Source organism: Argopecten irradians, chromosome 6 (genome assembly GCF_041381155.1).
Source record: "Argopecten irradians isolate NY chromosome 6, Ai_NY, whole genome shotgun sequence".
In the NCBI taxonomy this organism is placed as follows: domain Eukaryota; kingdom Metazoa; phylum Mollusca; class Bivalvia; order Pectinida; family Pectinidae; genus Argopecten; species Argopecten irradians.
This window is the reverse complement of record NC_091139.1, coordinates 22,657,331-22,684,398: the sequence shown is the minus strand read 5'-3', so window position 1 is coordinate 22,684,398 and position 27,068 is coordinate 22,657,331. Positions and strand designations below refer to the sequence as shown.

The following is a 27,068-nucleotide window of genomic DNA, read 5'->3' as shown; positions in this document are numbered from 1 at the left end:
CTGTAATAAAGCTGATTACCCAATATCGAAACAATCACACTTGTTATGAACACTAATTATAGGTGAATTATTTGATAACCACGTTTAGTACAAACATCAAATGTTGCGGCATTCGATACTTACATAATTACATGTAGTGGCATATGTATACTAATCATCATAATCTCGCTTTACATTCGAACTCATGATATCCTGTGTACATTGTTATCAAAATGTCCGTTTTTGATCAGGTTTTACTTTAATATTTATTTTCGCTTACAAAAAGTGTAAAGGATTTGTTTCATTTTTTTAATTCCCAATACATGGCTTTTCGTCTGGAATCCACATGTCATCTGTGTGGTGTAACCGCCATCTCGTATATATGTGGAGGATCGACCTGGCGCTGGTCAATGGACGAATAACCGGTGTCTTGGCCAGATTGGTCTGAAAAGTAACGTAACAAATAAGCAAGAGATAAATACAAGGATAAGCAGTGACATAAGCATAAGTGACTTTTTAAAAAGATAGCTTTTATGTTCATGAACGGTATGGTGAAATTCATAATGCTTTTATCTATCTGTGCAAGATTTCCACGGTTTATATACTATTAGATGTCATAGATGTACAGACAACCAATACATAATTGTATTTACATTGTGTACCCATTTCGAGTTGACGCTGATGAATGGACGTATAACCGGTGTCTTGGTCTGAAAAGTAACGTAACGGATAAGTAAAGGGTACATACAAAGATAGCAATGATCTAAGCATAAGTGACTTTTCTGATTAGCTTGCTAGATAGCTTAATCTGTCAATTAAAGGTATGGTGAAGTTAATCATGCAATATAATAATTTATCTGTGTAAGAATTCCATCGTATATATAGTATTAGCTGTCAGAGATTTACAGACAACCAATTCATAATAGTATCTTGTAAATTGTATTACATTATTTACTAATTTCGAGGGTCTATGCTTAAATGATGTTGAGGTTAGACTACGAAAAGTGTGTATCGACAAAGTGCATAAGGTGAAACAGCTTTGACAGTTATCAGTTAAAGTGTTCAGGTCAACATTTAGAAATGTCATAATGGTCACATTTTGGATGTAATTTATTTCACTAAAGCAATACCTCTTAAACTCGGACAGCACAGGACTCGATTTATAGTTCGAAAAACTATGTATTTGATGGTAGAGGGATATATTTTTCAATGAATAAGCTGTATTAGTACATCACGTGACAGAATACTGGATTCTGATTGGCTACACACATGGGTACTATTTGCAATAGTGCCCGGGCAAGCGGGCACTATTGAAGTGGCGCGAAACTGAACGTGAATGTATTGTGACGTCAGCATTACATGACGTCATTATAACGTTGCGCTTCGACCAAGACGCCAAGATGGCGGAGAGGGGATGGAAGCAAATGTTGCTTTTCTACAGAAGATAATTCACTCATGTTCTACATTGATCTGATTTTAATCTTCATGAAGCTTAATCCCGTTTTTAAAGAATCCCAAATTTCTGCGACAATTCATATTTTTACTTTTAATGTAACAACTTGGTGTGGAAATGAAAATAGCGTTGCGAGGTGTCGCCTGACGTGCTTCTATTACGATGACATGAAAAACAGTCTCATGATATTGTAATGTACTAAACCCATTATGGCCTGGTTGAGAGGGCACTATTGCCTCATAGTATTGTCTCGTGATCATATAGTGCCCTCGCCTTGGGCTCGGGCACTATTCCATCGATCGACAATACTATGAGGCATTAGTACATCACGTGACAGAATACCGGATTTTGATTGGATACACACATGGCTACTATTTGCAATAGTGCCCGGGTAAGCGGGCACTATTGAAGTGGCGCGAAATTAAATGTGAATGTATTGTGACGTCAGCATTACATGACGTCATTATAACGTTGCGCTTCGACCAAGACGTCAAGATGGCGGAGAGGCTCTTGTTTGCGGGGATGAAAGCAAATGTTGCTTTTCTACAGAAGATAATTCACTCATGTTCTACATTGATCTAATTTTAATCTTCATGAAGCTTAACCCCGTTTTTTATAGAATCCCAAATTTCTGCGACAATTCATATTTTTACTTTTAATGTGACAACGTGGTGTAGAAATTGAAATAGCGTTGCGAGGTGTCGCCTGACGTACTTCTGTTACGATGACATGAAACGGGTCTCATGTACCGTAAGGGTGATGTACTAAACCGATTATGGCCTGGTTGAGAGGGCACTATTGCCTCATAGTATTGTCTCGTGATCATATAGTGCCCTCGCCTTCGGCTCGGGCACTATTCCATCCCTCGACAATACTATGAGGCAATAGTGCCCTCTCAACTAGGTTATAATAGATAATTATACGAAGAACGGTTTAAACTATCAGGATATTCAGGATATATTAGGAGTATATAAACGCACGAACGGGACCAGACCATGTGATAAGTTTGATGAATTGGGGTATTCCTGAAATTAGAGTTCGAGCTAGAGAGGTTATATTGTATATACTTCAGTTCTTCTGGTGACAAACGAATGTGATTATCTAAGATTAACATAATGTTGAAGCTTCTGGAATGGAAACGATAATACCAAAACGGACACTCCGGAAATAAATGACAAAAACAATGATTTATTTGTTTACGGCAAATATACAAAACCAGGTCGAGTCTGGAACAAACAAATATGTTTGTTTGTTCTTGTTTTATTTTTTCCTTTGTTAAACCCAACAAATTAAAGGAGGAGGATTAATTTGAGACGTTTTACGGCCACTCAGTAGTAAGGGCAATACGATAACTTTCGGTCAACTTCATGTAGTATGCTGTTCAGACCACCCGACTTTTTTTTACCTTTCAAAGATCAAAGGTCAAATAGTTAAAATTACAATCTCCATTTTATAAGTCCTTTCAATTTATACATTAGATTAGATATTTATTAGGAAAAAACCAGTGACCTTATCAAACATTTGTTCTATTTTAGTAAAAAATAAAATTTAATGAATAATCTGAAAACATTCTTTCGCAACCATATGATGAAATTGAAATTGCATGTGGATCTTGACATGGCATGCTTAGGGTGATTACATCCTAGTATTACATAATCTGGGTGATGATACCAATAATTGAAGGCGTGTGCCGCATGATGTAACCATCTTAATCATGACATGTCTGATAGATATGCAACGTTAAACATCAATCTAACGTTATTATATGGTTTACCTGTACCGTTATCGGTTGGATTCTTTTGTTTTTCTTCTTTTCTGTAAATCGAGAAAAAACATATCTTATATATTATATGAGATATCTCAGAAAATACATGAGATATCTTATATTGCAATCAAGATATATTATATATATGCATTGAAATTAAGGATCGACATTGCTCTTTGAAAAGAATGTCATTTTGGCTCGTCATATAACAGGATTACTTTCAATATTTGATATTCACGAAGCCTTTTTGAAGGTTGCAGAATTAATATTTGGAATTTGGGATCTGAAAACCACCACTCATTTAAACTTAAGTATTAACACAACCTTACCAATTTCTACAACTAAAACACACGTTTCCTCATGTAACTATGTTGACAACAAAGTATATCAAGATCGAAATTATACTTTGTTAACTGACAACTGCTCTTTATTCATAAATGTTATGTGCAAGGATTGAACACGATCATGATTTATCCATCTATACAAAAAGAAGCTGAAACGAAAGGAGTAGTTTATGGTTTGGTAGCGCACTCACGCTAGTGTTCGGAGTATCCCGGGTTCGAATTCCGGCCTGGCCGGTATTAGAAATACTTACAAACGCATATATATTACTACGACGATTATCCCACTAATGATCGCAACAACCAAAACTCCACAAACAACGGCCAACACAGTTATTATAGTGTCTTTTAGCATCGTCTGCAAAACAATATCACGGTCGGGAATATTTTAATTGGCTACACACCATGCACACATGTACAAATAACACATTCAATGCTGCGCAAAAAAACCCAAAACAAAACATACCTGTCGACTGTTCATATTTAACTTGCTTTAGAACAAAGGAAATAATGCAAAGTTTCTTGTTATTCTATTACACCAATGTCAAGGAACATCTCTATTTTGTCGTTGGATTTTATTGGAAACATATCTAACATCAACGTCGGATCTAAACCATCGGTTCCTTCGTATTTGTGCACCATTTAATCAATCATAAACTTATTTCATTTTGTTTTCATTTCGCCCTCGGGTGTGAATAGTCAATTCAAAAACAAATGGTAGAACAGAACTGCTTACAAATCTTATGAATAATGAATAATTGATACTGAGTATTAAGTAAATACAAAATTCGAAACTTCTACAACCCCCAAAACACACAAATTTAAATATATGTATGGTAAACATCAAAACACAGGTTCCAATTCTGTACATAAGGTTCTTACCTGATGAGTGTTCAGTGATAGGCGAATCTAGAAATAAAAACAAATATGGAAGGAAATTACATTTACACAGTTGTATAATTGTAATGAAAACAATTTCAATGACCTTACAACTTTTAGAAAGTAATTGTGATTCTTCACCATCATCTACGGAATTAATCTGGCTAATTGGAGTGATATAATCATTAACACATTTTTTTATTACATATCAGGTATTTTTTTAATGAAATAACAAGGTAAACAACAGCCACACTGTTGTACGATTAATGCTAAAACAATGCGCTCCTAACTCCACTACTATATGTTAATAATATCTATGAATTAAGTAATGAGTATAGTTAATGATTTAATCATGTTTTACTGCTGATATAATGAAATAAAGAGTAAAGTACATAATTAAAAAACATGATAAAAATCATTTTGGCAGAAACACTCATGGGACTAAGATGGTTTTTTTTATGTTTTTTTTTTATTTCCAAAATATAATTCAAGACGTACAAAAACAACACACAATTAGAGTAAAAGTCATTTACAAAAGAAAGAAAGAAGAAAAAACACAAAAAAGGAAAAATAACAACAACGAAAAAGAAAAAAAAACAACAACCAAAAACCAACAACATATTATGTATGTAATAATGAAAGTAAACTCTTAGGTATATATGAGTGTGTGTGTGTGTGTACATGAGGATGTGTAAAAGTATAAATGTAAATGTTATGCAAAATTGGTACAAATGAAATACTTTTGTTTTTGTAACTATTATGATAAATTGTTCTCTATCTCTGTCTGATTTGTCTGTAAAATTGAAAATGATTTCAAAAATAATAATATTTTTTTTTTAAATAACCCGACAAATAATGTCTGTTGTCAGACTCCCAGATGTGGAATTATGTATTTTTAATTTGAATGGTTGATTATAATTGTAATTATTCTATCAACACTTATAAAGAGTCAATCTGATAAAACATGGATATTAAAAAAGAAAGAATGATGGCAAAGATGAGTCAATTATTGTTGATAAGAATATGTTATGTATTTTTATAATTTTATTACATTTTTTCGCATAAAAATTTAAGGTTTTACGGTGAACATAAAAGTGACATACTTCACTTTTGATATTTTCACTTAATTTTGACCAATCTGAATGCAGTATTGGCAGTGAAAATATCATTTTGATTGTTTCGTCATTAGTTTGTTGGCGGAAATGACATCATATTTTTGTGTAAAATATGAGGTTTTGTTCACAAAAATACGACGTAACAATCGCAAGGGTAAATAACACAAAATACACAGAATAACCTGTGGCGGAACTTGTAGTGATGGTCTTCGGTTGTTTCTTGATGAATATCAGTATTATAAAAGGTGGAAACTTTGATATTATTCACTCTAGCTTCGCACTCGTGAGAAATACCAAATTCCCACCTCACGAGATGAAATATAACTGGTATCCATTAATAACATCCTCCAGAAATGTCCTCTATATATATGAACAAACAAATATTAAAACAAATCTGCCTGCTCTAACGCTTTCGCAGCTATCGCCGCTCTTCAGGGGACGTTTATTGATGACGTTGATAAGGTAACAATTCAAACAACAAGGATCGATGACGTCATATCTTACAATACATTGTGACGTCATAAAATACACATCTTAGAAGTCATTGTACATAGCCGCCCGTCTCTCAACAACATTCTCAGTAAATTGGTAAAAAGGAATAACATTGAAGACATTACTTGCACATATATGGATATGTTTACCTACATGTTGAAATCTAAAAATGTCTCGTTTAATTTGTTGCCCATGTACAGTAATCTTTTGTCGCAACTCAATACCAGTTTGCCCAATGTAGAATTCAGAACATTTACCACATACAAGTGCATATATTTTCATTCATGTTTGATTTTATCCTGAAATTGAAATTATTCTGGATTAAAACATTGATGCTTATTAACCTGCTGTCGGCTTAAATAAAGCATGTATGACTGTTTTCATTCTGAACGCATGTAAGCAGTTGAAATGTTGCATACATTATGCTGATGCTGTGTAAGCTATAAATGTACGCACCTAAATCCGCTTCTACATGTTAAAAGAAAAACAAATAGGATTTGTGTTGTATAGCTTTTCGTATGATAGTGATTTTACCTTTGGGTAGCAGGAATTTAAACTACTGTCGTAGTTTTTTGTACTCTCGCTCCGAAAATACAACTACAGATCAGGGCTATCGATCTTGGGAATTTGATTGGCTAATATCTATAACGTTCAGGGGATATTTCTTTTCAAAATGGCGTCTGCTTATTTTCGCGTCTATTTTTTTTTATTTACTGACCTCTTATCTGCTATACAATGGTAAATTGTAAACAATATTAATTATGTATTGATAGAAAACAACTTCACATACCATTATTTTAGTTGTGTATTTGATGTTGAAACGCGAACCTGTCTTTTGAAGCAGACGCTCGAGTGTATAGTATGACACTTCAGATTTCGTACGTCAGTAGATATCTAGTCGTTGAATTGAAATTGTAACGTTCTTAAACTATTTCAAATACTTTTTTGAAGCTGAATGCTTCCTAAACAATATCGAAATTTCATTTCCACCTCGTTGCCAGAAGGCGATCCCGGATCTAAATGTTGACCAATCAGAATCATTTCGGTCAGCATCTTGACCAAAATGGCGGCCCTGACCTGTCTTAGTATTATATATATATATAGCCTAGCGGAGAGAATTTGTACTAAGGTAGGTAATCAAGTATACATACAGTGGCACTCACAATAGTCGCAGTGACGTTATTGGTGAAATTTTCACTCCACTTTTGACTGAGTCTAGTTTCTGCAAGGAAACTCTCTCGGTTGGTTGACACAAAATGGAACGAATTGAGTTCCTGGGTTTTGTTAAAAGTTCATCAACATTGGTATCCGGGGAGATAAGCTTTGTTGTTAATTCTCCCATATATACTACATGTGGAATTCATGTTGTGGTCTTCTTCAACCTTGTGTCCAACAAACTTATTTCGTTCTGATAAACAGTTGTCCATCTTTCTGCTTTCCTGGAAGTGGCACTCACAACAGCCCCAAGTCTTCCACGGTACCCCGGAAGTGGCGCTCACAACAGTCCCGAATCTTCCATGATACTCACAATAGTGGCATAAGGTCTTCCATGATACCTCGGGTTAATGCCTTGACTGTTCCATCAATAGCACCAAGAAGGGTTACTCCGACTCTCATTTTTAAATATGATATAACAATACTATAGTATATATATGACAAGCTGGGTACATTTCATGTCACATTCTTCCCAATTCCTTTAAAATAGGTATGCATGTTGCTGAAATGATACCAATGAATATGCAATATATATTTGATGGGTTTTCTAAAACAATTTAATAATATGAAGACATAATTTACTTCATTTATATATAAACACATGGAGAGGTGCATACCCGTGGTGAGACAGTGTCCATCTTCTTTATTACAAATACCCTCCTTACAGGATTCTGGAAATCGGCTCCACACACTACTCCATACTTCCCGGAATAGCATTCTACATAGAAACAGATTATGACATGTCATGCTCATTCATACATAAAATTATTTCGTAGTAACTACATCATTATGTAGCATATTAGGTGTAAAATCGTGCAAAGTTGCTTTTGGTTTTTATATTTTAGTGTTGTATCTATCTTTCCACTGTAAAATATGTTTGTTTATTGAATAACATATACAAGCGTTAAAATATTACTTTATCACATACGTGGTACCTTCAGATATCTTATGTGAATCAATGTCAAATAAAGCCATAATTATCGCATGTTAGTCTCAGTAGACGACAAAGTCATATTTAAACTAGATTTTCCCCGCCTTTTATTGTGATCTTTTATTTGTGTTGTAATTTACCAAAGCAGTGGCCAATTTCTTTATCACACACAAAGTCTTTACACGTCACGGGACATGTTGAAGTACATCCGACTCCATACCGCCCTGCAATACACACTGCAAGTAAACATAAACAATCAGTTTGAATTCAGTAAGGTTTAGCCTGTTAGACTTATTTCGGTACGAGTGGTAATCGTTACACTTTCAGAACAGGATAATACATGTATTTCGATTCTTCTGTATTCCTTTCTTAAACACATACGACATCGGAGTGGTAATAATAGACAAAAATTATCGCATACCTACACGTGTAATACTGACTGGTCTAGGGTAATACACTCATGTCGCCTGAGGCGATATTGCATCGCTATCCATGCGTTGACAAAATTTTCTCGGTACAATTTAATTTTTTTCAGAAGCCAGACTGGATTTACTTTAAAAGATGTAGTAAACAACTGAATTTCTCTGGTAACTATAAAATATTTAATATACAATTTTATCCATTTTAGATGTGGTAGACGATTCTTGAAAATATCAGCTTTTACAAATCGTTAGTTGTTTGTAATGAGAATTGAAAAGGAAGTTTAAAGTTGTAAACCGTAAAATAAAACTAATGACATATCCGAATAAACATCAAATAGATAAGTAGACATCCAGTTGAGGTGGAAATTATAATACACTTTCATTGGTATAACCTGTACACTGTCCCGTTTCTTTGTTACACTCTTGACAGTTCATAGGACAGTTGGTATCACATCTGTCCCCTTGTTTTCCTGCAATGCATTCTAAAACAAAGATCAAAATATGCATTGTTAATGGTTGAATGGTTCCAATGTTAAAAACGTTTGATTAACGGATTCAATATAATCATTTTAAGAGGGTTTCCTTCGCTTACAAAAAAGATTATTCTTTGGAATCAAAGTTTTGGTATAGTGTTTAGACATAAAGGCAGAATATATTAAATTTAACAATTCTGCTCCCCATCGTATTGTTTCAACAACACGTGTATCCATATCGCATAATAAAATAATACATTGTGTTTCTATATACCACCCACATCCTTAAACAGACCAGTTTACATTTTTTCAATTATCTTTTTTTTCTTCTTCAAAATTTGTTAAATGTTTGTGCAAGAGTTTGCGCACTCCAACTCGAAATACATATCTTTTACGAACAATTTAAAACAAACATTTAAGTCTTTCTTACGTGGCCAACCAGATATTTTCGGAACTCTCATCCAAGTACCAATGCCGGATAACGGTATGCATTAACGCTATATGTTTAATATGTTGAAATAAAACACTACATCGTATCATGAACATTCAAATAACATAAAGTTTGCAAAGACAACAGGCACTACACAAACAGCATAATAGGTATGAATTATTGTCTAGCCGTTTGAGACAATAAGTACGCGTAGAGGATTATTTAATTAAGACGCTGGAGACGTACTCGTCCAACTGTGATCAAACTTTAATCAGGAAGTTAACATCATCTTTAATTCATGCTTAATTTACCATGTCACAAATAATAATAATAATAAAATCCAATGTTGCGCGCAACAGGCATTTAATTTCCAATGAACTGTTGCCTTTTCGAATAAGTACACCTAACATTTATCATTGTCTATATAAAAATGTATACTTCCATCTAAGCATTTACTGTTCCTCATATTCGCAGTTGGGATATATCATTTTCCTGTACGTTTTCGTTTTTTAGTTGTTTTTTCATTTTTCTCACATTTGACAAAAACGCCTTATATAGCGTGTAATATTTTGTAAAGTTTTGTTTATCTTTATCTGATAAGCTACGTTTGGATTGATGTCAAGCTCGCCAATATAACCTGATTGGAATGTTCGTACCTGAATTGAGTCTTGCCAATGTTTTGATAATACGATGACAAAAGTTTACATAATATTTTTCAAAGAAAAGTCGGACGAGTGAAAAATCTGGAAAAGTCCCCTATTGGATTATGAACTACTGAATGGAATATTTCCATATTAGAAACCATTTTAGTCTCCGTCCTTCCATCCGTCCATTCATAAATTCATCCATAGGCCAATCAACTCATCAACACACGCACTACAGGAATCACACTCACACGCCCATCCCCGCACCCATCATTATTCCATTCATAAGAATATACAGTGTCATGTGGGTATTATTAATAATCAATTGTTAAACAGCATGGAACGTCTAGACAAGGCAACATAGAAATGAACACAATGTTGTCTTGAGCAGAAGTTGTTTTTGATAATTTGACGTGACATCAAACGACACGATGCTCCAACCAGTCTCTAGGATATGTTGCCTATGGATTTTGTGACAAGATGTTAAAGTTGTACTAATTGTGTGTAAGTTTGAAATTGGTTTAAGCAAAACACGTTTAGCAATTTTAAATTATAAACAAAGTCTAAGTTACATTATATTTCACTGAACAGAAAATTATTGATTTTTCTTCGTTTTCATATCATATCTGGCTTTCTGATTGGCCAATATTTTTTTTGCATACCACTATGGAAAAAAAATTTGAGAATGGGGCGAAACCCTGACGTTATCGTGACGTCACAATAGAGACATTGACATTGCGTATTGATTAGGAAAAAAGAATACCTTGGAAAAAAACCTATAATGTTACATTTAAACATACTTCATTTAATCAAATAGAGAATAAAATTAATTGTAAGTATTGATGTCACTATTTTTTAATTTTATCGGGTTATGAAAAAAAAAATTGTTTACAAACTTTTTGCAAACAGTTTGCAAACATTTTTTTTTCATACCCCGATAAAATTAAAAAATAGTGACATCAATGCTTAAATAAATGAACAAAATAAATAAAAATGAACAGTCATTTCAATTTTACACAGAAAAGAAACATCTCATCACATTTTAGAATTAAACAAAAGGAAATATGATTTAACTGAAAAGATTATCATTCTTATTTGAATTTGTTAAGGTTCGATTCTCATGCTTACCATGACAGTTTCCTGTTTCCTTCTCACAAAGCATATCTTGGCATTGGACAGAACAGTTAAGTTCACATTGAATGCCATGCTTCTGAGGAACGCAATCTTTGAAACGGAAAGCAAAGGAATGGCAATACAGCAACAAAAACATATAAAAATATCAAAAACAGAAAGACTCACACATGTGTTTTGCAAATGTCCTATTACTGCACTTATGTACAGGACAGTCCAATTCACATAGTTGTTTATGTTTTTTCAGAGATACATCCTTGAATGTGAAGAAACTGAAGAGTTATTAAAACAATACATGTACATAGATCTTAAGGAGTTTATTATGTATTTATATTCTATATCACAGAAATATTAAAATTATCTTACCTATGCAGTTTGCCGTGACCTGATCACAATTCCCTTCACAGTTTGCAGGACAATCCAGTTCACATGTAAAACCATGTCTCCCATCAATGCATTCTGAAATGTAACCAAACAGAGCTAAACAATTTTCAAAGGGACAATAGGATACCAATTTGCTTTGTTATTCGAAATGTTTGATGATGCTTAAATCTGAAGTTGAAGTCAAACCCCAAAACATGCATGAATCATAAAAGGATCAAATACATTTTGTCGATTGGAAGGTACGTTAAATTTCTGTTGTTGTTGTTTTTATATAATGTTTAGATCCGACAGTTAAACGTTAAGTGACGTCTACATTAACTCACCGATACAGTTCCCCGTGACCTTTTCACACTTATCTTTACAACTGCCATCACAGTTCACCTCACATGTAGCACCATACCTCCCAGTAACACATTCTGTATTACAGATATCTTGTCAACATCAATCAGTTCATAAAGACGAAAGGGTAAACGGAAACATATATATTGTCTTCTGAACAGAAGTAAGATTCATTTAATTTAAACATTCTAAACCTGCTGAGTTCTGCTTGTATGGAAATGATACTTAATACATATCGAAATGAGGACTGACAGTTAATCAAGTATATGGTATTTTTATCTCTTTGTTTTTTACGAATCATTTCATTCGTAATTAACTGGTTAAAGTATTTTGCAAAAGCAAAAATAATGATTGTGTAAAGCTCTTGTGAATTATAAATATGTAGGCGAGATACCTCATATTCCGTCTCAATCCTTCCCAGGGTGCATTTCGGTCCCCACAATTTCACCTCTGTAAACGGCACAGCGAAATTTCAAGATTCTTCAAAAACGTACTTCGGACGCATACTAAATTTTTAAATACAAGTTGTTAGTTTCCTTTGTATCTTTTTCTTGTAAACGACTGCCAGTTTTGACATAATGTAATTTGAATATCAAACCAAACAATAATGGATTCTTTTGCGGATACACTAGATTTACTTGTAAATAATTACGACGTCCGCTGTTTTAAAAACAATCACTGTGACGTCGTATATACAGGGGGCGCAATGTATTAAACAATCGTTATGACGTAATAATCTGTGACCCGAGGTCAACAGACGGCCAGTTGGTGAGCCATCGACAAAGGTGAATGTGGGGACCGCAATGAACCCCGGTAGAGATTGATTCCGTCTTTGCATATTACAGAGTTATCTCCCTTGTGAGAGGGTACGGATTGTGACGTCATTATTTTCTCAGCGAATCTCACGTTGTTCTCTCTGAAAATATGACGCTACACTAGCGAACATTTTAATGTGCAAAGACGGAACATGTATAGGCCTAGAATTAACTTTGACAAATGTTCGAGAAGAGTTTTTAAGACGTTCCTTATCCCACCGTGGCGGCTAGTCCAGAATAAAGTGAATATAGTTTACGTGCATTGATTGCATCATATATAGAAAAAAAATTGCAGATGAAAATCAATCAAGTTTGATTTTCATTTTAAAGCAGTGCTTTATTTTAAACAAATTGGAATGAGAATTATGTTAAGCATAATTATGTAACTGAAATCTACAAGCTGATTTAATCAATACCATAACAATGCCAAGTGTCTTCAGCACACAATCCATCTTTACTATATACAGAAAGTCATGTTCACATTGAACGCCAGGTTTCCAAGAAATGCAATTTGACGAATGAAAAAAATAAATTCAAAGCTTATTATGGACTAGAAAACACCTTTTTGAATGGCAATGCTGTATCTAAAGTACATGTGCATTACATATCCTGCTCATGTGTTTCTTTTCATACCATAACAATGTCCGGTGTCTTTATCACACAATCTATCTTTACAATCCACAGCACAGTCATGTTCACATTGAACGCCATGTTTCTGAGCGATACAATCTGTCAAATTTATAAACAAAAATAATCAAAATTCGTGATGGATTAGATAGCACACTTTCGCTAGAAAATGATTAATCGAAAAGTACTATGTGTCCTTGCCCACAAAAGTTATGGTGATCTATGGGAGTGCTAAACAAATATGGGCGAGATAATCGAGTATAATCTCCAAACAAATCACACAACCATGCACATTTCGTTATTATGAATCCAAAAAAGAAAAAATCCAACAGTTTTTGTTTTCTCTGAAAAATATGCCGATGCAATCTGTCAAATGTAAAATAAATATAATATATGGAGAAACACAACGATGCACAATTCGTTATGGAATCTTTTTTTTCTTTGTACTTAGATAGATGGCTAAATACATTTACGCACATATATTTTTAGTGCTATGCCTTTATGTTAATGCTAGGTTAATTTTGTTGATGTATGACTTTTAGTAATAGTTCAGTTCTGTTCAGTTCTTTATTACTTTAAACCATATGGTTTATCAGTACAGTGCATTTATATATATATATATATATATATATATATATATATAAGTGCAGACAGAAAAAAAAACAATACAAAATGTACAGACACTCAACACTCTCGCAGTGTACACATATGTATTGTAGAGAGACAATTCATATTACGATACATTTACATTCGTCACATTTATTTTTAACTTTCATATTATAGCATCCATTATTAACATATAACATTAATATGTTATTTTCACATTATGTATCTATGATACGCAACACGTATTAACACTCTCATATTGCCTTTATACATATTATATCTCTATTTTACTCACAATACATTCATCTATAATCCTATATTACATTTGAACGTTACTCGATTTCTATCCAATTATGTTCTTACATTACATCTACACGTTCCTCATCTTACATTCATTGACCAGCGCACATTACATTGATACGTTACATTATATTAACTATATACAACATGTATTATAATATATTAAACGTTACTAACACATTACATTTATATTATTTCATGTTATCATAGTAACAGATCTAAATCAACGAACTGCAATGAAGAAAATATGCAGTACTGTATACTAACATTTATTTCTATTCCCAAACTCGAAAACGTTATCAATGAAGTTTAAAGAGAGAAAACTATGCCATATGCGTGTAGATTAATTTAAAGATGCTCCACCGCTGACAAATGGTATTTTTTCACTATCAAAAACAGGAGCAGACGATTTAGTATTTTTTATTAGTTACAAAAGTTACTTACTTTACACCATTACAACCATTGAAAAGTTTGAGCTTCTAATTTTACTTAAAGTTAAAAATATGAAAAAGAATTAATTGCATCCCGAAAAAATTCCGTGTCACTATATCCTATATGGAATGAAGTACTGATTGTGTATGCACCAAAGGCGAAGTAAATTATTTTAAATTATTTTTTGTGTTAATAAGACATAAATATACACGATTAAACACCAATTACTGTTCAAATGATGAATATCATTTATGCTCTGTCGGCGGTGGAGCATCTTTAACGTACTCTTCTTTCAATTTATTATCCACTTTCAGAGTTTACAACAAGTGAACATTTAAATATAATAATGGGATCTTAATGCTAAGTGCGCAAAGACTGAGACCACGTGGTTCTTCAGCTCTGATTTCGAGAGTTATATGTTTTCAATTTATATTGTTTTATATGATACCTACCATAACAGTTTCCGCTGTCCTTCTCACATTTGTTATCTTTGCAATATAGAGGGCAGATTTTGTTACAGAAATCGCCATATCTACCGGTAAAACAATCTGCAAAGAAAGCAATGTGCTATTCGTTAATAATAAACTGGTACCCCGTTACGGTAATGCTTAGCCATTTAGTTTGATTCCAATTTGAAGTAATATCGATGACAAACTAATAAATGCCAAAGATTCAATACAAGTTGTTTTGCGATTTTCTAAAATTAATGTAGTAATTGTTTTCTGAAGATAATACAATGACGATTGCATGAAGCAATGTTGCTTGTGTAGTATCTCATAACGACATTATACATTGTGGTTTAGTCGTTTCAATAACGAATATGATTTGTGGAAAATTTAAAATAAACTTTTTAGTGAAGATTATAAAAACAGAATTCTAAGAGTTACGTTTTATACTACTATGATAACTTACAGAAACAAGCACCTGTTGTAGCGTTACAGTTACCACCATAACAGTTACCGGAACACACGCTATCACAGTTACCATCACCGTAAGTTGCAACCGGACACCCTATACAAGAATAATTACATGGTAAAATGCTGGATATGATGTGTAATCGTTTTTTGTCTTGTATTTAAAAAAGAGTACTTACACACAAACTTTGATACAGACACTCTCACCCACGTACATATTCGTACTGATATGATACATTATCATAATACAGTATATATTTAGTATCGAACTTATCGAACTTACCCCACACCTGTACCTCACACAACTCCAGAACAGCGTAATTGTCATACCAGTCGTACCGTTTTGGGTCGTTTCTGTAATTGTACACAGTCACATAACGACCTACATACGGGCACTGATGTGTGATCGTCAATTGTACAGCTGACAAGGTAGTACTGTTGTCCTGGTAACAAAGGACGCCATCTTGTAGTGAAGAGGTGGTGTTAGAGACGTACAGTTCATACCCGGCTAATCTATGCTGAGAGTTATCTAGAATGAAAATTAAATATCGTTAGCTTCCTTTAATGCTTTGCCAACAATGTCAAACCAGAATCAAAACCAAAACCAAAACCAAAACCATGCTTGTAAAACCAAAATCCAAAAGATAGCAATTACATTACATATACTGTATATAAATTAAGCATCATATTATATCAAAATCAGTTTATATTGTTGTCATCCATATTGATATGTTGTTTAATAATCCCAGACACACATATCATTGCTTCAAAATAATAGTAAAAACAAAACAAACGCATACCTGAAATAAAAATAGAAAAGTTCACTATTTTTCTCTTATACATATACATGATACACTGTACACTCGTGTCGCCTTCAGCCTCATGGCGTCATGGCGTCAACACAATTACTATTTTCTCGGTAAAATTTGAACATTTTTTTCAGAAACTAGACTGGCTTTAGTATCAAAGATGCAAACATCATGCGATTTTCAAGTATGGATAATTAAATTGTAGTCCCGTGTGTTTTTTATTAAAGTTATTTCGAAGTGGCAGGATATCATAGTTGTATAATTCCAATAAAACAGTAGTGATAGGATGAGATGTTTACATAATTCTCTTAGTATTAACTATCTGATAAACATAATTCAATATAACTATCATAATCCAAAAATATGTTTCAAATTGTAAGGATGATAATGCTGAACATAAATTTGAATGGATATGGAAAACATGAGACAAAATGATTAAGCTATATACAGTAGTGACTGGAATAAATTTTTCAATTTTAGTAATTTGATAAATCATTGAATTTCATTATTTTCATAATATATATATGATCAATTAAAATACTTTGTACACTATAAGTTAAAAATTAAATAAATATTAAATTATTGTATCTTGAGAGAGAGAAGGGGAAGGGAGTTTCGTTTTCATTTTTTAAAAGATTTGATTTACTAATAACAATATCCTACGATGCTGACGGTAGAAGAACGTTAATGCACATGGTGTTATACTGCCCCAGTAGAAATAAAATAATGGCATCCAATTATGTAAGTGTGTCTACGACCTCGGTCTTAATTTAGATTAATCATGGTGGTATAACACCATAAAACAATTATTGATCTCAACAAATGCACATATTTTTGCAACATTGGTCACATAATAACCGTTTGGTTTGAAAGTTGTTGATAATTTCCTTATTGCTACAAAAATGTGTGCTAACCATTGTACGTATAATATACGTTTCGCGTAATAACGCCAAAGTTTCGCGTAATTTTTTTTCTTTTACCAAAATGAGCTCGTATGGCTTTCGTAATTTTTCCATTTCCTACAATCAATGCATTTATCTGTTAGACATCTAATGTACAAAACTCATAAACTCTATTTGTTGTCAACAGAACTAAATACTTTCATTCTTTTCTACAATATTTCTACTCTTTATATATGTGTACGCTTACAAAATAGCCATTACACCTCCTATTTACTGTGTGTATGCAGAATACAATTGTGTGGATTGAAAATAGGTACAATAAGATTACATGTATAATGTATACATGTATAGGTAATCATGTTACCATGTCAATTAAGAACGTGTTGTGTGTAAAAGTACATAGAAGGATAAAATTATAATTTAGCAAGTAAGAAAACGCTGTGTGAATGTAAATGCAAAGATAAATAACTTATCCACTAAATGTATGGATGGATAAAAGTACACACTTAGCAAGTAAGAAAGTGCATGTGAATGAAAGAGTATGGAAAGATAAATTTGCATACTTGATATATAAGGGCTGTAACCTTATTTACATTACCTCGATAGTATATTGAGATACCATTTATGGTGATCAGCGTTCTGAGATCCACTCGCCACCAGACTATTTTTGAAGTTGCGTGTGTATGTGAACAACAATGAAAAAGAAAGTATGTTTTTACGCAGCCATCCACAGCCTGCTCCGCTCGCCAACGATTGTAATCCTGATAGCTACTCTGTTCAGCAGTTCCCGAAATAGCAACATTATCTAAAAAAATACAAATAAATATTGTAATATACAAACGGAGATTTTTACGGAAGCCGATTGGTGCTAAATTAGATAAGAAAAAGTATTTATTCGCAAAAGTATTACGTTTGTTCGCAATACTTTTTTAAATTCTTTTTTTCATATCTAATGGGCTTCCGTTGATTTTGATAGAGGAAAATGTAAATATATAGTATGTTTCTCCATCCAAATATTATTGTGTTGGATACATAGAACATGATGCTTAGTGGTAAGTAGAAAACATTATGCTGTAAAATAGTTTGTTATATAGAATCATCTCCGATATTTTAATAAACCGATTATTTTGCTACTGTAATGCCTCTGTGTATCTATGTTTTGATTGTAGATGATTACAGAGTGTTCTTTATATAACCTAACGCCGTGTTAATTTTGAATTTCAACAAATTGTATTGCAAAAAAAAAAAAACGGATTTGGCATCAGGCAAAGCCTGTTTTAGCCACTTCCAATAAAATCTGGTATGGTACATTTTTTTCGACAAAAATATTAATAGTAAACATAATATACCATAAGATAAGAGGATCTCACATATAACTCATCACATATAGCAGAACAATCTAGAAAAAATTCTTGTTTCAGTTATGTACATTATGTATATTGATTTCTTCATTACAATCATGGCAACCATGTGATGAGAGTTTAATGTTAAAATGTGAATGGGGGAGATAAGGTTGCTCACTTTTAAGTTTATTAATTAATGGACATATAGATAATGTTCTACTGTTATCTGCTATTATCACCTACTACTGCATGTGGAATACATGTAGTTACTTTTTCCTGTGGAATGGTTTGTTAACTATTTCAATGGAAAAGGTAAATACTCCACAGTAAGTGTGAATGCAATGACTAGTGAACAAAACTTTATAATTTTTTTTTAAATTGGACTTAACAATTTTGATCTATTTTCATTCTTGTGAGAATCATCATCAAAACTTAATTATGACGAGATGTAAAGCATTTTCCTTTAAAAAAGCATTGATATATATCACATCAATTAAATAATACATTTCTCATGGAAAATTTTGTCAAAAGATTTTTTATTTACGGGCCAGATTTACCGCAAACGAATGCTGGTTTTTATGTGAAGAAAGTACTGAAAAATGACAAATTTGAATATCGATTTAGAAAAAAAGACTGGTTCAATTTCTTACAACATATTTACTTCATAGAACAATAAAAATGGACAATTCAATGAGGCTAATTCTGTTACATAACCATGAAGCAAAATACTGACATAAATGTATTGTTCTATATTACGAATGAAACATATAACAAGAGATATTGACAAATTCCACGACATTGTTAAGTATTTTGATTGATACCGTAGTAATTACAAATCGTTGATCAATATGATTACCAGTACAGTCAAACCTGCTCTAACGACCGCCTGTATATAACGACCGCCTGTCTATAACGACCGGTTTTTAGACTCCCCGTGCGTTTTTACTATATAATGGCACTCTGCATAACGACCACCTGTCTAATGTGGCTAACGACCGGTCGTTTTAGCCCCGTCAAGGTTGTCTAACGACCGGTCGCTGAGATCGACTTTTCGAGTACCGAGTACAGTGTGTGTGTAGTAGCGTCCCTTTGTTCCAAATGACAGCCATTACTGAAGCCCAAGCTATGAATTGTTTATACAGTACTGTTTGGTTTATAACCTAGCGGTCGTAACATTTGAGGTACAAATATGGTTGCCAACTTAAGGATGGAAGTTTTAAAGACCGTTTATGCCTATCAAAGACTGAAATTAAGTTTGGTCGCGAACGCCATGTGCACGAAAAGATCACTCGTAAAGCGTGATTTTGAAGCCACAACTCGGATGATACGGTAGGCAAAATAAAACATGCCGATTTATTTAATGTGTTCCGTTATTCATTGTCGATATTTAGCATTGTTTTATTACTAAGAAATGGCCTGTACTTAAGCTATTTCAAATTAGGCCTATAAATTTACGTTCGACTTCTTTACGATTAGAGTCAGTCGGATTATCGCCCGATGTAACCCGGGTATTCTCGATGTGTTTATAAATAAAATACGGTCCCATTACTTGGTAGAAATGTTACTGAAAGTTAATATGTGTACCTGCATTGTGATTTTAATAGTTTTGAAGCTGTATATTGTGAGAAAACGCCTCCAAATCGATCTTTCATGTTCCGAGATTAATCCGTCAAAACTGGTTACACGGCAACATTACATACGACTTGCCAGCGAGAATGTGTTGTAAAAAAATATTGCACGCATACATTGTCTGATAATAATCGTTCACAGATAATTCCAGGCCATGTGAATCAGTAATTAGGTAATGATTATGTTCATAGATGAAAAAATCTATGTATCAAAACGAGTTGATTTTGTTATGATCGAAATTTCCGGTTGCATTAAAATAAAACGAACACAAATCACGGAAATATATTGACACAATTAATTATTTCTTAAATAATGCATGGCAATAAATATATAAACATCCAGTAGCAGGTGTGTTTTGTATTAATATAATTCTGTTTTATTTACTGGCTCGTTGGTTGGCACGAAAGCCCCAACCTGTCTATAAAGGCAACCTGTCTATAGTGACCGTTTTTCTGTCTCCCCTTCAGGGTCGTTATAGACAGGTTTGACTGTATATATAATGTACCCTTACCTAGTCAAAGTCACGCACGTTAATCAAATGCAATACATAGCCACTGAGGAGTTGGTGAAATTATATCTAGACAAGAACATGCACCTAATAACACACTACTGTAAGAGCGATTTGAGAAGTTCTAAACAAAAAATCTTTACTACACTGTCAAGGGCCAGGGTTTGGCATACAAGACGTCCGACGACAATGTGTAATTGCGGACAGCAAGCGAGTTTGAACATTTCACATACATTTCGCTACAGTGAGCTTTTCTGACATTTAACAGTAAACCAAGTAATCTAATTTCCATTAGAACGGGATTTTTTTGGGGAATGTGAGACTACCACCTTAAATATGTAAGGGTTTGCCTGGGACTATGGAATATTTTAAACAATATATATTGTAGTAGAGAAGACTACTAATGGTATCTGCTGCCATGTTTTTATGGCCTGGTCATACTTGCGCTAATAGCGTATCAAATGAAGTGTACTTCTACTACTAACCTAGCTCCTAAACAAGCGTATAAAAGCGTTGGACAGCGTGTCAGAACCTACATTAGCGTATTTCTACCTAGTTATAACGACACCATTACACCTAATTAAGCGTATTACAACTTAGTGATATCGTATCACAGTGTTCCAAGGCGTACTTCTACTCCCCTCATTTTTTAAATACGCTAAGGTACGCTACATGTAATAGCGCAAGTATAACCGGGCCTTGAGAAACACCTCATACTGTGGAATAGTTAAGATAATAAAAGTTCTAGGCCCTTACGGGCATCGAACGATTCATTATCTTGACTATTCAACAGTTTTCGGTGGTTTTATATACTTACAGTATGAGACACTACACGCTTCTATTAAATTCTATTAAATTTTACTGGCGTACCACAATTTTGTGTGTCCAAAATGTTAAATTACTCTACGTTAAATCATTGGTTAAAGCAGGGATATAGGTACGATCACGCTCAGATAATTTGATATACGTTTGTAAAGGCTAAGCCTTGCTGAAGTACTTTTGTTTTCCAGTACGTTATGGTACATGTACATGTACGCTGTAGGAGCAAGAATACCCAGACCTAGGATACTTGTGTTTGGTGCATCGTTTATAAATATCTGAGAGCTGAACACGGAGTCCCATTTCCATGCGACAGCTACTATTAATGGATTTAAAAAAAAGTATGGCTAATTCAGATTAGCGCATCGTTTACACTGACAATACAACACAATATATAAATTTAACGTTTTGTCGCCATTTGTTTCGGAAATAAATAGTATTGGTGTTTGGGTTTTCTTTGTTGATAAATGAAACAATAGGTTGCGTGATGACAGGAGGTTGAATATCTTATGCTGTCCTATTGTTTTAGGAAAACGCTGTCGATGTGATATATTTAGGTTTTTTTTGTTTTAAGCACGAGTTAAAAGGTAAAATTCATGATCTAATCTCCAGTAGATTCATGAAAAATGACATTCAAACCCCATTCTAAAATTAAGGATGTAGCGATGCATGAATGTGAAAAGATTGCTTCTTTCCTATTAGCCAATTAGATAGTTCCTTATATTTCTTGTATTGCAAAGCTCTGTCAATTTTTCTCAATTGATCGCTTTGTTGATCCTGCAATGTGGTATGTGGTGTAACAAGTACAACATTTTATCCATTTTCTGCCAGAATTACCGTTTTGATTATTTATTAATGAGTTTATGATCTTTACAAGACGCCTTTCTGTGTGAAATCTTATAAAATTTGTCTCTAACATTGACGAAACGGCCGAAATTGTTGTGAAGTTTGCTCTACGATCGATTGGCCTAGATAATGAAAGTTGAGGCTTACGATGTTTTCGAAAGGATATTTTGGGATTTACATTCATTTAGTGTTTTCATAATAAACGTAAGAGAATTACAAAACCTCCGGCCAGTTATAAATGTTTACCGGCTTCGACGTCGCCACAACAACGTCATGAAGTCTTATGAATCTAACGGAGATTTGATCATGGAAATAATCCAATCAAAATCTATGTAATATCAACATCATTTTAGAATATATTCTATAAAAGATTTAAAGAAACCACTCGTGTTCTATAATAAATGTGAAAACAATTATTTGTGTCAAGTTAGAATGTTTAAATGTGTTTGATAATGACTATTTCTATTTATTAATAGAAATAACTTCATGAAGTAGCAAATATGTACCAGGCCAGGCAATGATACTCCATCATATATTGCTTGCAGCGTAAGACCGTAATAAGACGCAACACGCCGTTTTACGTCGGGCTTTCAACCGCTACAAGCCGTGATGTGCCTTGACAGAACACATCGAAACAGAACGCATCGAAACGGCTATCTTCCACCTTGACTTGCCGTCAAAACCTTGACAAAACTGGACAAAACGGCACAAAACGTGCAGCCAATCTGCATCAACCGTGATAAAACGTGGAAAAAAACTCAACAGAACGTCACAAAACTTGAAATTATCGTGAGGTTCCGGGAAACGTGCTTGGTGCCCGTTCCACCACGGACCGTCTGGAAGTTTTGTTACGGCCTCGTACGCACTGTTACGTTTTGTTACGTCAATCTCGTTTTATTACGTCCTGTGGCGTTCGCCATCTGTACCGTGACTGCCGTGGCAAATTTTTTGACAGTTTAAAAATCTGGCACGGCATCCATGATATTCACGACCGCTTACATTTGTCTTTTATGTCCTTCTGTGCTGTCTCACGTTGTCTCGCGGTCACCACGTTTTTTCAACGGTGGTCTGAAATGCGGCTACCGTGGCCGCCGGGAACATAGTGCAAACCTAATATAAGATTAATTACATAACAATTAAAAGACTTGACAATAGAGTGTGCGCTTTGATGCAAAAAGACAACAGTATAAACACTTTGATAAACACGTGAAGGATTGAGCGTCATATTATATTAACTGGCGGTAATTCCACAAAGATAAGGACATATTGTAGATCGGAATCATTAGCTATCTAAACATGTACAGGTAGATTACAAACAACTATGCAAGAGCAATGAATCGTTCGAAATTTCGCTATGAATGATACTTACTTTCTGATAAAACTGGGTCTTAATACAGCGAAAATGATTAAAACCACACATCCTCTCAAACCACTATGTCCAGTCGCCATTTTATCGGGTTTACATCAACAAGGAAGTGTATTTTAAATGTTCTACAAAAAGACAAAATTCTTTGGTCGAATAAGGGTACATGTTTTTTCCGTGAGTCTCCTTTAAGGTGACGTAATTTATGCTAGCCAGTCTGCAGTTAACATCGATTTTGATCGTTTTTAAGTGATATTGTGTTTACGTTCAACTCGTGACATGTAAGTATTCTTAACTTACACGTAAGTTTAGACAACCCTAACTTTGAAATTAGATCAGAGGGTCAGGATCATATCACCATATAGCAAATAACATGTTGTGTGTATATCAAAAGTATCAATAATACTTAACATCGTCTATGAAGTAAAACAAATAAAACATATATTAGTGGGTTAGGTTTCGAAGTTCAATCATTAGGTAAGATTGGTTAGTTAAAAATTACGGAATACGAAAGAACCTCTCGGTTGGTCATGACCAGCCTTTTAATTCCTGTGACCAGTATTTTAATTACCATACTTACAAACTAGGAACGAAACAATGTAGCAAGACAACGCTCAGTGTTAATAATTCTTTTATCTACTAGAACCGTAAAACTTGTACATCTTTTATATTTATTTGTAATTATAAGTACCATGTTCTAAGTAAAAGCAACGTTATAATATACAATTATATCCTGCTGCTCTACAAATCACAATGACATGTTTGTTCTCAAAGATATTGTAATTACTAAACAACTATACAACTGTCATACACATTTTTGGATGCGTACACATACAATACATGAATAAGAATAAATTAAATAATCCGAGACGCAGATCAAGTTAAAAATTACTAAACATATGGAGTCATCCTTTATGAAATAATCAAGAAGAAATAACATTACAAAAAGGGAATAACATTATGGTATTCGTTATTGTGACAACACGGTGTTTTGTCTGTTGATGCAGTGGAATCTATTTATGATAAGGATGAATCACTTACGGTAGATACATGTACATGTAGTTAGAGAAACCTGGCGAGTTTGTAGAGGAATATGCAGCCCACCTGAAGAGACTGTATGATAAAGCTCATAACAGGAGAGATACATATACTAGGACTGAAAATTTACTCAGGATAGTGGATACAATGAAAAGGCAAGTTTTGAAGTCGAATTTCATAAAAATCCAAAGAACATTGAGTTGTATTCCATGTGAATTATATAGAAACAATGAGAATGCCTTATCATGGAATAGCGGAGGATGATCTGAAAGCCAGAAAGACTTGATCATGAACCATAACTCAGTCAGGGTTTTGAATACTTTAAATAAGGAGAAGCATAAACAGAGAACAGAAGCCAGTAATGAAAGTCAGAGGAGTTGATGATGAAATGAAGGACATATTGGTGAAGGCATGTTAACCAATTAAGAGTAGAATGAACACGAAAAATTTGGATGACAGAAGATGTTAAACCTGTAGTGAAGTTGGACATATTTCCCGCAATTGCCCGTTGAGAAACCAGTCTCATAACTACAACATGGATGGACAAATACTAGGAGGATGAGGAAATTCCATGTATGGACAGCAATAGTACTAAGGGAGAAATGACTTTGAGTTGGTTAACAGCCATTCCAGTTTGCCCTTATGGACAAAATACATATGGTTGAACCATTGACAAACAAAACTTCATTGGAGAGAAAACTGCTGATACTGGTTGGATTCCGACAAGAAAGAACAATTTTGGTGGTGAAAAGACTTTTAATGGAAATATATGAGGCTCTTGAACTATTACATCAACTGTCAATTGAATTTGATTACTGCGTTGTTTCAAAAATCAGTTGTGAAAAAAAATGTCCAAGGTAAAATACTTGCCTGAATTGATGTAGCGATAGTTAGGTATATCAGTAATTTGTAATGTTATCTTGACCAGTTTCAATTAAAACTATGACTCATTTGTAATTGTGTGTAGTCCTATTGATGCGATATAATTAATTAATGTAAACATCCGTGGTATCAAGATAGTCTTTCATTATGTTGTAATAATACCAGTAATGATCCTGAAATGCTCTCCATCAAAATTTTCATTTCAGAATATTTGATTTTCTGATGTTAAAGACAATCGGAATTGGGCAACAGGCAACATGCCTATACACGCCCTCACCTTTATATAAATAATGTCAATTGCTAGTTTATCTAATGATGATGATATTCAACGAAATCAGAATTTTCGCACCATTATAATTTATTTTAATACGTGTATCTTGATGCAGATATTTCTTAATATCATTTTAGATACTGTACCAGCTACCAATTAAACGTGCGTCAAGACCCTGATTTCGAAGCACGTTATATAACATATACATATCACTTTCGATGGCCCGAATGTAAGCGCTGTTACCACTTCACTTCCGTGCCATGGATCGAACCCTGGCCGGTTAGGTGAAAGGCTAGTGCCTTAATCACTACAGGATATTGACGATTCTACAAACTTTTCAGAGAACATGCAATCATACTTGTGGTAACACAACACGCAGTGTTCATAATAGTATCTAAGCCAGAGTCGAAAAAATTATAATGGTCTAATGTTAGCACCAGCAACTGTTCTATGTTTAAACGGATAGGAGGGAGTGATAAAACATGAGAAACCTTAACCAGTCGCTCCTAACACGACATACTGACAAATAACAAGTGGTGAAGTGTCCCTGTCGCAACCGGTCATGTGGAACACTCGTAAAACCATCTCAGCCATTCTAAATCGTAATATTTTTTTCTCTTTGATAAGATTTAAAGTTACATGCATTTAGAAATGAACACTCGAACTGTGGTAGTGAAACTCTTCTTCTAAGAAGGACCATGATGAAGGGAGATGAAATGTTATCTCCCATTAATATTTACGGTTTATATGTTACATCTTGTTCATTTCCACGGTTTCACATGTATCGTTCTTTTGGACATTATGACTAAATATCGATAGGTTCCACATTCGGTTCTAGCTCGCCCAATGGTTAAATGTTTTAAACTTTATTACCATATTTGTTTCCATTCTTTTGTTTATTCTATATGTTGTGACCGTATTTGTTTTATGTGTGTCCAATCTTCGTGACTGATTGTAGAATATAGATGGAA

The 27,068-nt window shown here is 33.8% G+C and overlaps 1 pseudogene; it reads right to left on the bottom strand.

Moving 5' to 3' along the window:
• Positions 1–24: 24 nt before the first annotated feature.
• LOC138325351 (uncharacterized) lies at positions 25–26,305 on the bottom strand (annotated as a pseudogene).
• Positions 26,306–27,068: the final 763 nt, after the last annotated feature.